This window comes from Monodelphis domestica, chromosome 6, assembly GCF_027887165.1.
Source record: "Monodelphis domestica isolate mMonDom1 chromosome 6, mMonDom1.pri, whole genome shotgun sequence".
NCBI classification, from domain to species: Eukaryota; Metazoa; Chordata; class Mammalia; order Didelphimorphia; family Didelphidae; genus Monodelphis; species Monodelphis domestica.
The window spans coordinates 114035781-114057073 of NC_077232.1; the positions used below are offsets into that span (position 1 = coordinate 114035781).

The following is a 21293-nucleotide window of genomic DNA, read 5'->3' on the forward strand; positions in this document are numbered from 1 at the left end:
AGACAGGTATTCTACGGTGAACTGTCAGCTGGACTCAGGAAACAAGGTCGACCAAAGGGAAGGTACAAGGATCAGCTAAAGTCCCACTGGAAGTGGGCTGGCATTACACCAAAGCAACTAGAACTTGCTGCCTCTGACAGAAGCAGCTGGTGTACCCACATTAACCATGCCACCGCCACCTTTGAAGATGAATGACATCGACGATTTGCCACTGTGCATGAACGCCGACACCAGGCCACAACCGGAACAACTGGCGTTCCATGCCCCATGTGCCACAAACTTTGCGCCTCAGTTTTTGGACTTCATAGCCACATGAGGATACATCAATAGATGATAATGTACAAAGACAATAGTCATACTCAGCTTCTAAGAGACTACTACTAGAGTTACACCCCAAAAAGATAAATGGAAATAGGAAAAGAACCTTTATTACAAAATATTTATTTCAGCTCTATTTCAATTGCCAAAGGATTTCATATTGAAGGAATGACCATTAATTAAAGAATGGATAAATAAATTATTCTATACAATTGTGATGGACTATTATTGTTATATAATAAATGATGAACAGAATGCTTTCAGAAAAAAAAATAAACCTGAGAAGACATATATGAACTCATGCAAATTGAAATGAGAAGAACCAGGATACCATTGTATTCAGTAACAGCAATATGTAAAAATCAACTGTCAAAGATGCTATTCTTGTCACTGCAAAGATTGACAACACATTCAAGGGATTTATTTATTTTTATTTTAAAATATTTTCCCATTTTTACATGATTAATTTTCTTTCCCTCTCCTCTTTTCGTCCCCTTCCAGAGCCATCAAGCAATCCCATTGGTTTGTACAAATATTATCACTTGATACCTTTTTCCATATTACTCATTTTGCTACATAGTGATTTTTTAAAGCCTAAACCCCAAATCTCATACCCATATTTACATGTGATATGTGATGTCATATGTTTTGTTTTTTCATTTCTACTCCCACATTTATTTTTCTCAATGTGGTTGGCATTCTTTCCCATAAGTCCTTCAGGAGTGTCCTGGCTTGTTGCAGTGCTACTAGTAACAAAGACTATTACATTGCTGTTCTACTATGTTTTGATTTCTGTTTTCAGTGTTTGCTTGGTTCTCCTCATTCCACTCTGCATCAGTACTTTGAGGTACTACCAGTTCATATAGAAATCCTCTAGTTTATCATTCCATATAGTAAAATAGTATTCCTTCACCATCATGTACCACAATTTGTTCTGCCATTCCCCAGTAGAGGGATAACCCTACATTTGTCAGTTTTTGGCCACCACATAGAGTTCAGCTTTGATTAGTTTTGGGCAAGTATTTTTCCTCCAGAGAAGAAGTCTGAAAGTTTTTTTTTTTTAATTCGTTATTTTTCTTTCTTCTTTTCCTTCTTTGCTTCCTTCCTACCTTCTTTAATTTCTTCTTTTCTTTTTTCCTCCCTCCTTCTTTCTTTCTAATCCATCTTTTTTTCTTCCTTTTCCTATATTTTCTTTCATAGCATGATGAATATGGAAATGTTTGCAGGAGCACATATGTACAACCTATATCAAATTTCTTATCATCTCAAATAGTGTGGAAGGGGGAGGAGGGAAAATTTTGGAATTTAAAATGTTTTCTAAAAGATTATTTTTGGTTTACATAAAAATGAGATGTGACTTTTTAAAAATGGATTATGGGAAGGCAGAACTCAGATGATGGATTGAAGGCATGGAAAGCATGAAACTTTGATAATTAATGCTCCACAATGAATACTGGAGTGGCAGATCCAACAAGGGGACAAAATGAGTCAATTTTTCTGTAGAAGACAATTTTGAATATTGGCAGAGAGGATATGTTTCACTGGGTTGGCAGGGAAACACAAACTGCAGAACCACCAGAAAGCACCTCTGCAAGCCAACATCAACCCCACCCATCCCCAGCACCTTTCAACTACTCAAGATTCCAAACCTGGACTAAAGACAAAATCCAGAACCTATGACCCTGCCTAGGTCAAAAAGAGAATACTCCCTTAATAACCTTTAAAATTCTGATGCCCATCATTAGCCTTCTGTGAAACCCGAAGCCCCAGGGCAAGGCAGTATTCAATATGCCTGCCCAGTGCAAGACTAAATGAGGTCTAGAGTATTTGTGTAGCTACTATGTGAGACCACAGGCCCATTCACAAGGTAGTCCACAGTGCATCTAGGTAATGAATACCCACATTGAGGTTCAAAGCCCTTGACCAAATGCAAGGTAAGACCTGGAGTCCTAGCACAATGTAGCTCAAGATATGTCTTGCCTTGTGAGCCAAAATCAGGTACTGGAGGAGAATGGATAAGAAATGAGAGCCAGCTTCCAGAGCCCCCAGCCAACAAGCCATCATAACATGGAAGGACAGAAACTTGCAGATACCCAGAACTATATATGAGGGTAGGATCAAGGTAATACTGAACTGTAAGAAAGTGCCATTCTTAAACTGAGAATAGAGCCTACCTTTAAGAAAAAAAATAAAATTCAAGAAAAGGGTTAGGAAAATAAGCAAATATGAAAATAAAGGTATTATATTTAATGTAGTCTCATTATCTTTTATTTTTTCATCTCTTCATAGATATTCCCAACTCCTTTTGATTTCTAAAATTTATCATTTCATTAACATAAAAGCACTACATCCAAATATCACAATCTATTCAGTCATTTTTCATTAATTACATTTGTGCTCTTTACAACTATTTTGTCATAACAAAGCTTCCATGGATATTTTTATATATGCAGCATTTTATCCTCTTAATAATATCCTTAGAACCTATTTTAAGGAATGGGATATCCATGACAATTAGCATGATCAGCTTTACAATTAAAAAAATATTTTTCCATGATTACATGATTCATTTTCGTTCCTTCTCCTCTTTCTTCCCCACTCCCAGGTGTTATAAGCACCTCCATTGGCTTGTACAAATGTTAACACATAGCTATTTCCATTTTATTCATTTTTGCATTAGAGCAATCTTTTAAAACCAAAACCCCCAATCATATAGCCTTATAGACAAATGATAAGTCATTTTTTTTCTTCTGTGTTTCTACTCCCACAGTTCTTCCTCTGAATGTGGCTAACATTCTTTTTCATAATTCCCTTGGAATTCTCTTGTAGTAGCAAAGTCCTTTACATTGGATTGTTTTACAATGTTTTTCTTTCTGTATACAATGGTCTATTGGTTCTGCTCATTTCATTCTGCATCAGTTCCTGAAGATTCTTTCAATTCATCTAGAAATCCTCCCTTTCTTCATTCTTTAACAACACAGTAGTATTCGATTGTCATCATATACCACAATTTGTTCAGCCATTCCCCAATCAAGGGGTGCCTCTTCATTTTCTACCATTTTTGCCATGAAAGAGCTTGGCTATACATATTTTTGTACGTACATTTTTCATTATTATTTCTTTGGGTACAAACCTATTAGTGGTGTTGCTGGATCAAAGGGTATGCATTTTTTAAAGTCCTTTGGCCATAATTCCAAATTGTCTTCCAGAATGGTTGGATCAATTCACAGTCCCACCAGCAATGTATTAGTGTTTCAATTTTGTCACATCCCCTCCAACATTTGTTATTTTCCTTTACTGTCATATTGGCCAATCTTCTAGGTGTGAGGTGTGTAAGAGTTAAACGGTAGGATTTTGACATAAATAAGGAAAGAAGTTGAGTAAAACACTTAGTCTAATTTGAGAAGAAGTACAGATAGAAAATAGAGAAGGAGCAAAAAGAGATTATTATTCTAATACTCCAGACTATACTTAAATTTGACATGTGGCAAGCAGGCCATAGTTTGGGGACCCCTAATTGAAGTCTATATCACCAATCAAATCCCCCTCAACCCATGTAACCAAGCAGTTGTTTTACTTCGGTGTTTCTACTCCTACAGATTTTCCTCTGAATGTGGATAGATCCCTCTAAGTTGTTCAGGATCACTGCATTGCCCCTAATGGAGAAGTCCATTACAATCAATTGTAACACAGTGTATCAGTCTCTGTGTAATGTTCTCCTGGTTCTGCTCCTCTCATTCTGCATCAATTATTGGAGGTCATTCCAATTCACATGGAAATGCTACATCTCTTATAATCAGAGAGATGCAAATCAAAACAACTCTGAGGTATCACCTCACACCTAGCAGATTGGCTAACATGACAGCTATGGAAAGTAATGAATGCTGGAGGGGATGTGGCAAAGTGGGGAGATTAATTCATTGCTGGTGGAGTTGTGAATTGATCCAACCATTCTGGAGGGCAATTTGGAACTATGCCCAAAGGGCGATAAAAGAATGTCTGCCCTTTGATCCAGCAATAGCACTGCTTGGTCTGTACCCCAAAGAGATAATGGACAAAAAGACTTGTACAAAAATATTCATAGCTGCACTCTTTGTGGTGGCCAAAAATTGGAAGGTGAGGGGATGCCCTTCAATTGGAGAATGGCTGAACAAATTGTGGTATATGTTGGTGATGGAATACTATTGTGCTAAAAGGAATAATAAAGTAGAGGAATTCCATGGAGACTGGAACAACCTCCAGGAAGTGATGCAGAGCGAAAGGAGCAGAACCAGGAAAACATTGTGCACAGGACTGATACATTGTGGTACAATCGAAGGTGATGGACTTCTCCATTAGTATCAATGCAATGTCCCTGAACAATCTGCAGGGATCTAAAAAATACTACCCACAAGCAGAGGATAAACTGTGGGAGTAAAAGAACTGATGAAAAGCAACTGCTTGACTACAGGGTTGGAGGAGATAAGACTGAGGAGAGACTCTAAATGAACACTACAATGCAAATTCCAACAACAGGGAAATGGGTTTGAGTCAAGAACACATGTGATAACCAGTGGAATCGTGCGTTGGCGATGGGAAAGGGAAAGGTGGAGGGGGGAGGGGAGGAAAAGAAAATGATCTTTGTTTCCAGTGAATAATGTATGGAAACGACCAAATAAAATAATGTTTAAAAATTAAAAAAAATAAATTTGAGTACAAAGACTTTTGTCAGAGGTTTTTGTTATGAAAATGGTTTCCCAATTTGTTGCTTCCCTTCTATATTTGGTTGCATTTGTTTGGTTTGTACAAAAACTTTTGAATTTGATGTGATCGAAATTATTTATTTTACATTTTGGAAATTTTTCTAACTCTTGCTTGCTCTTAAAATCTTTCCTTTCCCAAAGATCTGACATGTATACTATTCTGTGGTAACCTAATTTTCTTATAGTTTCCATCTTTATGTTCAAGTCATTCACCCATTTTGAATTTATCTTGTTGTAGGGGGTGAGATGCTGATCCAAACCTAATCTCTCCCATACTGTTCTCCAATTTTCCCAGCAGTTTTTATCAAATACTGGATTTTGGTCCCAAAAGCTGGGATCTTTGGGTTTATCATAAACTGTCTTGCTGAGGTCACTTACCCCAAGTCTACTCCACTGATCCTCCTTTCTGTCTTTTAGCCATTACCATATTGTTTTGATGACCACTGCTTTATATTATAGATTGATATCTGGGACTGCAAGGCCACCTTCCTTTACATATTTTTTTCATTATTTCCCTGGATATATTTGATCTTTTGTTCTTCCAAATGAACTTTCTTATGGCATTTTTCTAATTCAGTAAAATAGGTTTTTGGTAGTTCAATGCATATGAAATTTAATAAGTAAACTAATTTGGGTAGTGTCATTTTCATTATGTTAGCTCATCCTACATATGAGCCATCTATGTTTTTCCAATTTTTTAGATCTAGTTTTAATTGTGTGGAGAGTGTTTTGTAGTTGTGTTCATATTGTTCTTGTGATTTTCTCAGAAGATAGATTCCTAAATATTTTATATTGTCTAGTGATTTTAAATGGAATTTCTTTTTCTAATTCTTGCTACTGAGATGTGTTGGAAATATATAGAAATGCTGATGATATATGTTGGTTTATATTGTATCCTGCAACTTTGCTAAAGTTTTCAATTATTTTGACTAGCTTTTTAGTTAATTCTCTAGGATTCTTTAAGTAGATCATCATATCATCCACAAAGAGTGATAGCTTAGTCTCCTCATTGCCTATTTTAATCCCTTCAATTTCATTTTCTTCTCTAATTGCTACTGCTAGCATTTCTAGTACAATGTTAAAAAAATTAAGGTGATTATGGGCATCCTTGTTTCCCTCCGGATCTCATGAGGAAGGCTTCTAGTTTATCCCCATTGCAGATGATATTTGGTAATGGTTTTAGATATATACTGTTTATTAATTTTAGAAAATGCCCTTCTATTCCAATACTTTCTAATATTTTCAATTGGTGTTGTATTTTGTCAAAGGCTTTCTCTGCATCTATTGAGAAAATCCTATGATTTTTTTCAGTTTGTTTAGTAATATGGTCAATTATGTGGATGGTTTTCCTAATATTGAACCATCCTTGCATTCCTGGCATAAATCCCACCTGATCAAAATGAATAACCCTCCTGATCACTTGTTGGAGTCTTTTTGCTAGTATTCTATTTATTTTTTTTTTTTTGCATCTATGTTCCTAAAGGAGATTGTTCTGTAGTTTTCTTTCTCTGTTTTTTTTTTTTTAATCTATCTGGCTTTTGAGTCAGTACCATATTTGGGTCATAAGAAGAATTTAGTAGAACTCTTTCTTTGATTATTCTGTCAAATAGTTGGAATAATATTGAGGTAAGTTTTTCTTTGAATGTTTGATAGAATTCATTTGTGAATAAATCTTGTCCTGTATATTTTTTCATAGGGAGTTCTTTGATGACTTATTCAATTTCTTTTTCTGGTATGGGGTTCTTTATGTATTCTATTTCCTCCTCTGTTCGTCTAAGCAATTTATATTTTTGTAAATATTCATCATATCACCTAGATTGCCATATTTATTGCCATATAATTGGGCAAAATAGTTTTTAATGATTGCCTTAATTTCCACTTCATTGGAGGTGAGTTCTCACTTTCCATCTATGATACCATTAATTTGGTTTTCTTCTTTCCTCTTTTTTATTAAATTGACCAGTAATTTGTCTATTTTTTTCTTTTTTCAAAATCCCTGCTTCTAGTCTAATTTATTAGTTCAATAGTTCTTTAACTTTAGATTTTATCAATTTCTCCATTGATTTTTAGGATCTCTAATTTGGTTTTCTTATGGGGGGTTTTAATTTGTACGCTTTCAAGTTTTTTGATTTGCATGTCCAATTCATTGACCTCTGCCCTCCCTAATTTGCTAATATATGAACTCAAGTATATAATTTTTTCCCTGAGTACTGCTTTGACTGCATCCCATAGAGTTTGAAAGGATGTCTCAGGATTTTCATTTTCTTCAATGAAATTATTAATGGTTTCTATGATTTGTTCTTTAACCGATTATGGAGAATGGTATTGTTTAATTTCCAATTAATTTTTGATTTCCTTTCCATGTAAGCTTACTAATTATTATTTTCATTGCATTGTGATCTGAGAAGGTTGAATTCATTATTTCTGTACTTTTTGCACTTGTTTTCAATGTTTTTATGCCCTAGTACATGGTCAATCTTTGTGAATGTACCATGTGCTGTTAAAAAGAAGTTGTTTTTCTTTTTGTCCCCATTAATTTTTCTCCACATATGTACTAATTCTAATTTTTCTAAGATTTTATTCACTTTTCTTACCTCTTTCTTATTTATTTTTTGTTTGATTTTTCTAGTTCTGATAGAAGAAAACTTCAGGTCTCCCACTAGCATGGTTCTTTCTATCTATTGCATCCTTGAGCTCCACTAGTTTCTCCTTTAGAAATTTGGATGTTATACTATTTGGTGCGTACATTTTTAGTACTGATACTTCCTCATTGTCTATCCTGCCTTTTATCAGGATGGAATTACCTTTCCTATCTCTTTTGACAAGATCTGTTTTTATTTTGGCTTTTTCAGAAATCATGATTGTGATTCCTGTCTTCTTTTTCCCAGTTGATGCCAAATACATTTGTCTCCATCCTCTTACTTTAACCCTATTAGTGTTTACCTTCCTCATGTGTGTTTCTTGTAGAAAGCATATGGTAAGGTTTTGGTTTGTAATCCACTCTTCTATTCACTTGCATTTTATGGGTGAGTTCATTCCATTTACATTCAGAGTTATTATTACCATCTGTGTATTTGTCAGCATTTTGATTTTCACTCCTAGTCCTGCCCCTTCTTCTTTTACTATTTCCTTTTACATCAGTCTTTTGTTTTTAATCAGTCCCCCTAATTCCCACCCTTATTTTACTTACCTTTCTACCCCCCCTTCTTAATCCCCTCTCATTTTCTTTATAGTCTTCTTAAACTACACCTCCCACCCACTCCCTCTGTTGTATTGCTTCCCTCCCCACCATTCCATTTGTTAACCTTCTAGTTCCCTATAGGGTACAAATCAATTCTCTGTCCCAATGGCTTTGATTGTTCTTCCCTCTTTGAGTCAATTTAAATGCATGTAACAATTGAGGATTTCCTATTTCCAACCTCTTTACCCTTCCAGTGTATTGATGTCCTCTCCCCCTTCTGCCATGTGAAGCCAAAAGAAGCTTTGTGACTTTTAAATTTACCCCATATTGTTTCTTTTCTCATTTCTCTTATTTACCTCTTTTTAAATTATATTTATATGTGTATATATGTGTGTTTGTGTGTGTACATATATCTATACACATATTTATTTTTTGGCATTTCCTCCTATACAGTTTGCCATTGTTCCCTCTGAGTCTAATCCTTCTAGCTACCCATGTGATAATAACAATTTTTAAGATTTACCAATATCCTCTTTTCTTGTAGGGATACATATCCTTTTAACTTATTGAGCCCCTTAAAAACAGTTTGTTTGTTTGTTTTGTTTTGTTTTTGTTTTCCCCTCTTTCTTAAATACCTTTTGATGACTCTCTTGAAGTCTCTGTTTGTGCATCAAATTTTCTCTTCAGGTCTGGTCTTTTCTTTACGAATGCTTGGTATTCTTATATTTTATTAAATGACCATACTTCTCCTTGCAAGAATATAGTCAGTTTTCCTGGGTAGTTGATTATTACTGTAGACTTAATTCCCTTGCTTTCCAGAATATCATATTCCATGCCTTTCAGTTCTTAAGTGAAGATGCAGTCAGATCCTGTGTTATCTATCCTTACTGTAGTTCCATGGTAACTGAATGACTTCTTCTTAGCAGCTTATAATATTTTTCCTTGGTCTGGTAGTTTTGAATTTGGCTATAACATTCCTGGGTGTAGTCAGTTGGGGATTTAGTACAGGAGGTGATCTGTAGATTATTTCAATCTCCACTTTTCCCTCTTGTTCTAGAATGTCAGGGCAGTTTTCTTGGATAATTTCCTGTAGGATAATGTCCAGGTTTTTCTTTTGTCATTTTCTTCTGTTAGACCAATGATTCTTAAGTTGTCTCTCCTGATCCTATTTTCTAAAACTTCTGATTTGTGAATGAATTGTTTTATAGTTTACTCTTTTTTTTTCATTCTTTTGATTTTGTTTTATATTTTCCTGCTGCCTTGGGAATTTTGTTTGCTTCTATTTGTTACATTCTGTTTTTTAAAGACTGAATTTCATCCATGGCTTTTTGTTCATCCTTCTCCTTCTGGTCTGATTTCCTTTGGAGCTCATCTTTCATCTTCTTTGACTCATTTTCAAGCTGATTAATTTTCGCTTTTAAGATACTATTTTCTTGTTTTAGTTCAAGCACCTCTGTTTCCAAATGATTTATCTTGATTTTTAATTTCTTTTTTCTCTTGTCTTCAGCCTCTCTTAATTGTGTTTTGAATTGTATTTTTGAGTTCTTTCAAAGCATGTGTTCAATTTCCTGGAGTTTCTGTGTTTTTGCTTGGTGTTCCTTGATCTTCCTCTTTTACATTCACTCTTTGTTCATAGCCTGGATAGAAGCTGTCAATTGTAGTTTCTTTTTTGTTCTGTTATTTGCTCATATTTGCCCCTTCTTTTCCCCTGTAGTTGCCTGTAGTCTTTCTCCTCTTGTTATGTTCTGAATCTGTGGATTTGGACTTTTCTGTCAGTCTTCACCCTTGGAGCTAATCAGCAAAGCTCTCAGAGCAGTCTTTGGGAGAGGCTTGTTGGAGCTTGAGCTTCCCTGCCCTCTGAAGGCTTGATAAGATTAAGTCAAGCTGAGTTGAACTTTTAGGATTGGATGGGCCCAGAGGTCAAAACCTCAGGGGGGGGGGGGTTCAATATGGAATGTCTCAGCTGCAATTGGGTTGCCTTTTCTGAGATCCTCCTCCAGCTGTCTCCCTACCACCTATGTTCAAAGCCCTGAGCTTGGCACAGCTTTGCCCACAAGGTAGTTCCTCTAGACTAATGCCCTTGCCCACTCAGCAGTTCCAGCCACTACAAGAAGGTCAGTACTGTAGGTGGGGGAGGGATTCTGGGACCTTCCTTCTTCCTTCCCCTTAAACCCATTTGTTTTTGAATTCAGGCTTTTTAGGGGTGTACCTTTTAGTTGAGTCCAGCTGGAGGGTTCCTTAACTCTGTCCTGTTGTTAGATTTAGTTTTCAGTCCCCTAGGAGCACTTTGTTTTTAATTGGTGAGGAAGGGTCTTCAGAGGTCTGAACTTTTGCTGCCTCTATGCCTCCATTTTACTTCACCTCTGGACTAGGTGACTTATACCATGAATGAAAGATTGGTCCAGTATTTGGAAAACTACTGGAATTATAGGAACAGAATTGCAAAACACTTTATATAAATAAAATCAAATCTAAGGAATTTTTTAAAAAAATATTAATTGCTCATGGATAGGTTAAGCTAATATAGTCAAAGTGACAGTTCTATCTAAATTAATTCACTTTTTTAGTGCCATGTGTATTAAACCATCATTTTTATGCAGATATAAAAAATAATGACAAAATGCATCTGTAAGAATAAGAGGTCACATATATTAAGAAAATCAATGAAAAAAATGTGAAGGAAACTTTGGATTATCCATGCTAGATATAATATACCCTAAAACAGTAATCATCAATACAATCTGGTACAGGCCAAGAAATAAAATAGAGGATAAATGGAATAGATTATATATACTCTATAAGTGCTAAATGACCATAGCACAGCAGTATTTGATAAGTCCAAAGATATCAGCTTTTGGAACAAGAATTCATCATTTCACAAAAATTTCTAGAAAATGTCAAAAGCATTATGAAAGATAGTAGGTATTGATTAGTATCTCATTCCTTATATCAAGATATGTTCAAAAATGATATGTTCAACTATAAAGTGTGATATTATGAACAAATTAGGGAAGATTTACCTGTCAGATTTGTGGATGATGGAAGAATTTATTTCCAAACAAGAAACAGAGAACTTTACTAAAAGTGAAATTAATAATTTTGTTTATGTTAAATTTTAAAGTTTTTATACAAACAAGACCAAAGTAATCAAGGTTAGAAAAGAAACAACAATGGGGTGGGGTAATTATGACAAATTTCTCTGATAATGTCTTATTTCTCAAATATGTAGAAATTACATCAAACTTATTAAAATATAAGTCATCATTCAATTAACAAATGGCCAAAGATAAGAATAAGCTGCTCTCAGAAAAAGAAGTAAAATATCTATTCTCACACGAAAATAGTTCTAAATCACTTTTGATTAGAGAAATGTAAATTAATACAATTCTGACTTACAACCTCATACCTAATAGATTTGTGAATATGACAGTATTGGAAAAGGACAAATGTTTGAGGGGATAGAGAAAAATTGAGACACTAATGTAATGTTGGTGGAGTTGTGAACTAATTTAATTCTTTTTTCATAATATCTTTATTATATCATATCATTATGATAACCTCATTCAAGGTAAAATCATTTAAGGTCATCATTAGTCTATATCCATCATTTAAATGTGTTTGTACTGTCTTTTTTATCTGTAAGATTAATGGGTAAGGGTCATATTCAGTAAATTCCAATTTAATTCCTATTTATATAACAATAACATTTATGTAGGAATTTGAGAAGATACTTTGAGAACTAAAAGCAAAACTTATTCATCATTGGAATAAACAGGTGACTAGAAAAGTTCTTTAACTTTCAGGTGAATGTGGCCAGAGGTGTGATGGTGAATATCTTAACAACCAGATCTAAAAAAAGGAATGAATGAAGCACTTATATACTTATATACATTATTAAATGTTTTGTACTTTAAGTCTAAATAATCATTAAAAAAATCCTGATTTGTAACATTTGCTGATATCCAAGTCATAAATGGGTAAATGATCATGTTGAAAATTTAACAATTTAATAATTTAAACTCATTCTCTTGAATCGGTATCAATTAGATCTAGCATACTACCAGATATAGTACACTGGAGTTTAGGCAATTTGATTTAGCTGGGCCTCTCTTTTAAACTTTAGAAATGAGCTTTATGTGATTTTGATGAGACTTTGCTAAATTAGAGGACATAAAAAGATCCTGTTTTATATATAAATGGATGACAAAGGTAATAGACTTACCAGATTGTCACAGTTCTAGATTATACACTGTCTTCAACTATATGAGATTGAGATATCCTATAGTATATTTTATACTATATATTCTACTATGACACATGAGCAAATTACTGGTAATTCTGTATCTTATTATTCTAGATTAATTGACTTATTTTACATGTATTTATATGTGCACATGTTTTCTTCCCCTGTAGAATATAAACTCCTTCTGAAAAATATCGTTCTGTTTTTGGCTTTTGAATCTCCCCCACCTCTCCACTAGGAACAATATTTGACAAAGAGTAGTTGCTTAATAAATACTTGTTTGAATGATTGATTAACAACTTTATGGAACAGAGTTATGCTTCAACCACTATGAAACCTAAATGATTCTGAAAAAGGATCTTTCTTCATTCCTTTACACTGAATCCGGGCCTTTGAAGGTCTTTGATGATCTCAGCTTTGAGATCAGGTAGCACAGTTTTGCTAAAGTTACAGGTTTCTGTTAAAAAGTTCAGAAGTAAGTCCCCATTTTCATTGACTTCAATAAAACAATCTGTTTTATCCATAGTAGACATAAGTTCAAAGCATTCATATTTAATTCCCAAAGTTTCACATAGAGGTAGAAATCATTTTGGGGTAAGTGGAATCTGTACTTCATCCATAGTTTATCCCAAGCACTCATTTCTGACAGAAGAATAATAAAGAACTTGACCTTGGTATCCAGGAGACTGTGGAAAATTTTGAGAATAGCTGGGATATCTTTTACATAATACAACATCTGAATCATGTGAATAAAGTTCCATTTCTGAGACTTTTTTCTCCATTATTCTACTTTAATATTCAGATGACATCTCCTGATACTAAGCAAACTTTATGTTTGAGGTATTATGGTGTGGCTACATGGTCTCTTTATTTTTATTTTTAACAAACAAAAATCAATTTTCAGTCTCTCCAACCCTCCTCTCCACTTTGTATTTGGTGAATTGTTCAGGATTGGGTTCAACTACCTCATTGTTGATATGACTTTCTGGATAATGAGCTTGAAACTTAGAGATAATTTGAAAGACAATTTCCCAGATCTGTGCACCACAAACTCTTACAGAGTCCCCAGACTCTGAGCTGCTCTGGTCAAGACCCCTTGGAGACTCACCATTTAGATGAAAAACTCCCTAATCATTCTTGAAGGCAATTTGAAATTATGCTCCAAAGGCTATAACACTGTGTGTACCCTTAGATTCAGTAATATCACTACTTAGTCTATATCCCAAAGATATTTAAAAAAGAAAAATGTCCTTTTTGTTAAAAATATTCATGGTAGACTTGAACAATTGGAGAACATTAACTGTTCATGGGTAGGACGAGCCAATATAATAAAAATGACCATCTTACCCAAAATCATCTATCTATTTAGTGCCATACCCATGGAACTTCCAAAATTTTTTTTTTACTGATTTAGAAAAAACCATAACAAAGTTCATTTGGAAGAACAAATGATCAAGGATATCCAGGGAAATAATGAAAAAAAAAATACAAAGGAAGGGGATCTTGCAGTCCCAGATCTCAGACTATATTATAAAGCAGCACTCATCAAAACAATTTGGTACTGGCTAAGAGACAGAAAGGAGGATCAGTGGAATAGACTGGGGGCAAGCAACCTCAGCAAGACAGTATATGACAAACCCAAAGATCCCAGCTTTTGGGACAAAAATCCACTATTTCATAAAAACTGCTGGGAAAATTGGAGGACAGTGTGGGAAATATTAGGTTTAGATCAACACCTCACACCCTACACCAAGATAAATTCAAAATGGGTGAATGACTTGAACATAAAGAAGGAAACTATAAGAAAATTAGGTGAATACAGAATAGTATACATGTCAGACCTTTGGGAAGGGAAAGACTTCAAAACCAAGCAAGAATTAGAAAGAGTTACAAAATGCAAAATAAATAATCTGGATTACATCAAATTAAAAAGTTTTTGTTCAAACAAAACCAATGTAACCAAAATCAGAAGGGTAGCAACAAATTGGGAAACAATCTTCATAAAAACCTCTGACAAAGGTTTAATTACTCAAATTGATAAAGAACTAAATCAATTGTACAAAAAATCAAGCCATTCTCCAATTGACAAATGGGCAAGGGACATGAACAGGCAGTTCGCAGCCAAAGAAATCAAAACTATTAATAAGCACATGAAAAAGTGCTCTACATCTCTTATAATCAGAGAGATGCAAATCAAAACAACTCTGAGGTATCACCTCACACCTAGCAGATTGTCCAACATGACAACTATGGAAAGTAATGAATGCTGGAGGGGATGTGGCAAAGTGGGGACACTAATTCATTGCTGGTGTAGTTGTGAATTGATCCAACCATTCTAGAGGGCAATTTGGAACTATGCCCAAAGGGTGACAAAAGACTGTCTGCCTTTTGATCCAGCTATAGCACTGCTGGGTTTGTACCCCAAAGAGATAATGGACAAAAAGACTTGTACAAGAATATTCATAGCTGCACTCTTTGTGGTGGCCAAAAATTGGAAAACGAGGGGATGCCCTTCAATTGGGGAATGGCTGAAAAAATTGTGGTATATGTTGGTGATGGAATACTAATGTGCTAAAAGGAATAATAAAGTAGAGGAATTCCATGGAGACTGGAACAACCTCCAGGAAGTGATGCAGAGCGAAAGGAGCAGAACCAAAAAAAAACATTGTACACAGAGACTGATACATTGTGGTACAATCGAAGGTGATGGACTTCTCCATTAATGGCAGTGCAATGTCCCTGAACAATCTGCAGGGATCTAAAAAATACTACCCACAAGCAGAGGATAAACTGTGGGAGTAAAAACACTGATGAAAAGCAACTGCTTTACTACAGGGTTGGAGGGGATAAGACTGAGGAGAGACTCTAAATGAACACTACAATGCAAATTCCAACAACAGGGAAATGGGTTTGAGTCAAGAACACATGTGATAACCAGTGGAATCGTGCGTTGGCGATGGGAAAGGGAAAGGTGGAGGGGGGAGGGGAGGAAAAGAAAATGATCTTTGTTTCCAGTGAATAATGTATGGAAACGACCAAACAAAATAATGTTTAAAAATTAAAAAATATATATATATATTCATGGTATCTTTTTTGTGATGGCAAAGAATTGGAAATTGATGGGATTTCAATAAATTAGGGAATGGCTAAAAATTGTGGCATATGTGTCTCCAATATGTCCCACCAATTTTCACATGGAGCCAAGGACTAAAAAGTGAAAATTACTTCAGATTTCTCATCCATACCATGTTCAAGAAATGCAGAGATGGGAAATAAAACAGTGTCATTGCACTCCACTTCATATGGTCAGTTGATATAATGAAAACTTCCTAAAACATAAAAAAATGGAGACACAAATTTCATCAATGTTATTATGGAAGGCAAAGAGAGTAGGGTTAAACAATAAACTAATATAAGGAATAAATAATTGTTGTACCCCAGTAGCACCAATAATAAATATGTATTTATTATAATTATTGTTGTTACTCATATTAATAATTGTAACTAATTGTAAAGAATCCATACACAAGCATCAATTATCAATTATAATTATTATTAATGATTGATAATAGTTGTTAGTGACTAATAATAGTTGTTGAAAATTAATACTTATTGGTATTGATAATATTATTCATACTATTATATTCTAAAACTATTCCTTAATATTGCATTTAATTAATTTGATTGAATTTTGGCTTTGTTCAATTTTAGAATGTTGTTTTAATTTAATTCAATATTATTAATATTTAACTATTAATCTTTTATTTAAATGTATCCAATTTAATATCATTATTCTAGATTACTAGTAGCAATAGCAAGGGAATTTTCTTTTAAATTTCCTGAAGTTTATCTACCAATGACTCACTAAGCCCATGCTGGATTTTTAACCTAGGATCTCTTTCCCCACTTCAGACTCTCAATCCACAGAGTTAGAGAATTCCCAACTGCCCCCTGGTGGAATCAGGATTTCAAAGCAAGGAGCGGTAGTCCCCAAATCCTCAGCCTCTGTTCCAGCTCCTCATCATCTACACTATTCTGAGCTGAATTAAAGGGGAACTAGGATTTTGCATCAGCTTCCCTATGGTTTTTGCATGCTGGGTAATGTCAGAGACTAGGCTTGGTCTTGTATGCTGCAGAAAGCTTCCACTACCCCTATCCAAGCCAAAAGAAATGGGGGAGAGGGGGACATCACATGGGAAGGTAGCTCTCTCATTGATTCTGATCCAGGGTGGCAGGAGTTGCCAGTCAAGTTATTTCTTTTTTTTAAACCCTTATATATATACTGTATATTATATATATGTATATGTATATGTATGTATATGTATATGTATATGTATATGTATATATATATATATATATATACTGTGTATTGGCTCCAAGGCAGAAGAGTGGTAACAAACAAAACAAACAAACAGGCGCTTCTGTGTCTTGGCCAAGGTACATTCCACATAGGAAAGCAGAAGAGCAGCTGAAACCACTTCTCATAGGGTAAAACCCTATGTTCTTCTCAGAACATGAAACTGTCCCAGAAGAAAATTAAGGATCTATTTTAAACTGAAGTAGTTCACCAACTATTATAATTAATTAAAATTAATACATCTATCAGTTACTATTTTTATAAAATGTATTAATAGAAAAGGTAGAGACAGGAGGTCCTAGGTTCAAATCTGGCCTCAGACACTTCTCAGCTGTGTGATCCTGGGCAATTCACTTGATCCCCATTGCCTAGCCCTTACCACTCTTCTGGCTTGGAACCAATATACAATATTGATTCCTAGTTGGAATGTAAGGGTTAAAAAAAAAAGAAAAAAAGAAAGAAAAAAAAGAAAAGCTACCCAAGCATAGATTAAAATCTCTTCCCTACTCTAAGTTGTCAGACCATGTGTCTCTATTCTACCAGCATCTTTACTCACTTTCTTTCCTCTCTGCTTTCTTCCAGAGTTGGTGCCAAAAGGGCAAAAAGACCCCAGGTGGGCCCTACTTACTTTCTTTTATTGATGTTCAGGACATAACTATGGTATTTGAGGAATGTTGTTCAACAAGACAGCCCTCCAGGAGTGGGAGGGGATGAACTTCTCTTGACACAAACACATATACCCACTTTAAAATTGACAACCCATAGCTAGACCCTCCCAATTCTTAGAGAACAGGTTGATCACTCTTGATAACTTGCTTTTATTTTGAACGTTATTGAACAAAAATAAAAGTAATAATCAATCTCTATTATTTGAGAAGAACACAAAAAATTCTTATTTATAAATCCTTACCTTTAAATATGACAAGAACACATATTATAGCCACAAGAATAAGTTATTTTATACATTATTCATTTTTATTGAATAAGCACCATTTTTTGACTAAAGAAATCCAGAAAATATCATGTTACCTCTTAACTCTCAGATTCCAAACTATTCTTAAAAGTCATGAGTTAAACAGAATCATTTTGGTATAAGCTCAAGCTTTTCCAAATTTTGAATACAAGTCCTTTCACGACCCCCTGTTTCATCACCCTAAGGCAAAGCTCCAAACTCCCTGCAGTAGTTACTGCTCTATTCATGCTGAAGATTTTCCTACTTGGATTCAATAGTCACTATAGCTGACCATGCCTACTTGATATCATTTCCCTATCCTTATGTCCTCTTCTTTCCTTCCCTACCCTCCTTAGTAGTTTAGGCAAACATATTTATTGGTTTAAATCCTTAAAAAGTGTTTTGTGTTGTTTCTTCCTTTCCTTTATCATTTACCATTTAGTTTTGCTTGATTATTTGTTTGCTTTTGTCACTTATGTTGATGGTGGGTTAAGCATATTTATTTTAGTTTTCATTTGTCTTATTTCAATTTGCTTTATTGAGTGTCAACAGTTTATTTCATGTCAGCCTTTTGCTTTCACTTGCTTTCATTTTCCCTCGTATGATTCTCTGGTGCTTCTATTTTGCTGACAGAATGAAATAGGAAAACAAAACCCACATCCCATGTGGGTTTTCTCTGTTCAGCACAACATTTTTCTTTCATGTTTTTGTTTGTTACAAATTATCTGATTTCTTAATGATTCCAAACTTTTCAAATGATTTAGCAATGCTGAATAAAAAAATGTATTATTTTCAAAGGGTCTAATTCCCTGTTAAAAGGCATAGAAAGAGGACTGCTAGGGCATAACAATAGAGTGATCTATTGTTATCATTTCCAACATCAGATGATAATAAGGTAATTCTTATAACATCACAGGAGTTCATGCAACTAGTTCCCAGGTAGAGAATAATAGTGGCATGGGAACGATGATGTGGCATAGTGTACAAAAAAAGCAACAGCAACTTTCCATATGTGAAATTTGGTTTGAGGATGACTTTGAAATAAGGGAAAATCTGTCAACAATGAGCAACCCAGTGTGAGTTGGTCTCAATTCCAGTGATTCTGAAAACTTCTGAAAGGATAAAGACATTCTATCACTCTACTCCCTCTCTAATTCTGAATTTTTTCAATATAGTTGAGGGAGGGGAAGACTGAGATCTTGAACTTCCTCTCCCTCATTTATTCAATAAAAACCTAGATAACTTGCAAAATGAAACAGCCTTCCTGAAAGTTCTCCAAATTCCTGGCTAAGAACTTATCTTCTAAATCCATATTCTCACTCACTGTGGACTCCCTGGAATCACCTCAAATATGACCCCCTGGCATATCTCTAGGACTTTTCATACTATGCCTTGTAGAATAGACAGGAGAAGATATATTAAGACAGAAGAGTCAATGATTTATGTATGTATAGACATTGGGTCTCAAGAACAATTTTGTAGAAATTGTGGTATAAATTATTTGTTGTTTCAATTTATATCAATAAGTGAGGGAAAAGTTATCTTTAATATTTAGCTGTGATACACTAAAATATTTTTGGGAAATATGGGGAGCAACAAAAAAATTTAGCTCACATTTTAAGGCCTTTAAGCTTTTTAAATGATCCTCCTCCTCCTCAACAATAAATTGGTTTGACAAAGGGTATATAAACAATATTGGCCTCATTTTGGAGAAGAGAAAAACCAATGGCCAGGGAATAAAAACACTTTTCTAGGGTCCTAGAACTCATAAATGAGAGATATGCATATTAAAACCAAATATTTAAATTTCAAATGCAGCATACTTTCTCTGATACTCTTTTTTTGACCCCATATTAAATAGCACATTTGATGGGCTCTTACCCATTGGTGTTATATTTAAAAGAGTAGGAGCCATAAACTATAATAGTTAAAATGGTTGAGGGTATAAACTATAGTGATTAAAATAATGGAAGATATAAATTGTGATAGATATAAAGAGTGGATGAGTAAGTTGTGACTGCAGGAAATATGTTTTCACTACACTGTTTTGCTTTTAAATCAAATATAAGGTGGTCACCAGGGAAATATTCCCAATTATTCAAATATACCCAAGTTATCTGGGTTTTATAGAGATTTTAATTAATACAAATGAGGAATTAAAGAAAAGGAGAGATAAAGAGAAAAAGGGGAATGATGAAAAAAGGATAAGCTGGCCCTGGCCCGTCCTGGCCAACCCAGGCCTAAGCCCTAAGAGAAAACATCAGTCAGTCCTTAATCACTCACCACAAGATCTGTCCAAGCAAGGATTCTAGTGACACCAGGCGAGCTCCATCTCAGCTACCTTCAACAGCTCAAACCTCAATCTGAAATGTCCCCGAGAGAGTCTCAAGAGAGACCCTTCAAGGCAGCCTTTCCCAGTTGACTGTCTTTAGAGAGAGCTTTTTGTCTCCTTTTAAAGGGCATTTTCTCCTATGTCACCTCCCCTAAGTCCTTATATCTACCAATCACAGTAGATGTTTAAAGGACAGACCATTCTTAGTTCACACCTGAGTAGAATAAACTTTTGAGTAATTTATACCAGGAAAGCTCTGAGTAATTTTCCACCTCTTTGCTCCTTGTAAGTTCACAAGTTGCCTGACCTTTATAGGTACTTAGGACCCCTTTGTATTCGTTCTAAAAATAGGCATGGCTTAAGTATGGATTTAAGTATTTTTCATTGTTCAGCAAGGAGTTTTCTCATCTAAAGCAGGCTTAAGTATGGGTGGAGTAGATGTCTTCACATTTTTGATCTAAGTAGAGTTCACTGTCCAAATGGGGAATGGTCTTAATCCAATCTTATGAAGTAGGGTCTGGGAATTTTTAAGGTTCACATTGGAATTATTGCATTCAGAAGCATGACTTAGCCCAACTTCCAGGGTAGGAAGCTAAGATGGCAGAGTAACCAGAGAAGCTCCATATCAAAAAGATTTTTTTTTTCTGACCATGATTAGGATATCATCACAAAATGAATAATGGAGTAAAAAACCAACAAGGAGACAGAAGGAAACAATTATGAAGAAAAGAAAAACTCAAAAGGTAGGAAGAGAATATCTGGGCCACTGGGGTGAGAGGAGCAGAGCCATCAATAGGTTAGAGCAAGGAAGGAAGAGCAACCCAAGAGGAACCCCTCCCCCCTAACTACACATCTATTGTCACAGGTTTGGAACCTAACCTCAAGACAACATTTAGACCTTGAGATCCTGCCTGGGAAAATGGTGGAACAAGGCAATCCATACCCCTTGAAATTTTAAACCTGTGGAGAAGTCTGAAGTCCAAGTCCAGAGCACTCTGAACTAATGTGGGCTCATTCTTGTGGGCCCAGAGCAAAGACAGGAATCCCAGTCTGGGCTTGGGATGAGGACTTAGTTCAAACATGGGGGTGAGGACACAGATCACAGCCCACATCCCTGAGATTTTTGCCCCAAACTAAGGGTGGAGCTCCGGGAAAGGGCAATCAAGGG

General features: G+C 35.0%; 1 pseudogene; it reads right to left on the bottom strand.

The window, feature by feature from the left end:
• Positions 1-12798: 12798 nt before the first annotated feature.
• Positions 12799-21293, bottom strand: part of LOC100620031 (histamine N-methyltransferase-like) — a 115056-nt pseudogene continuing 106561 nt past the window's right edge.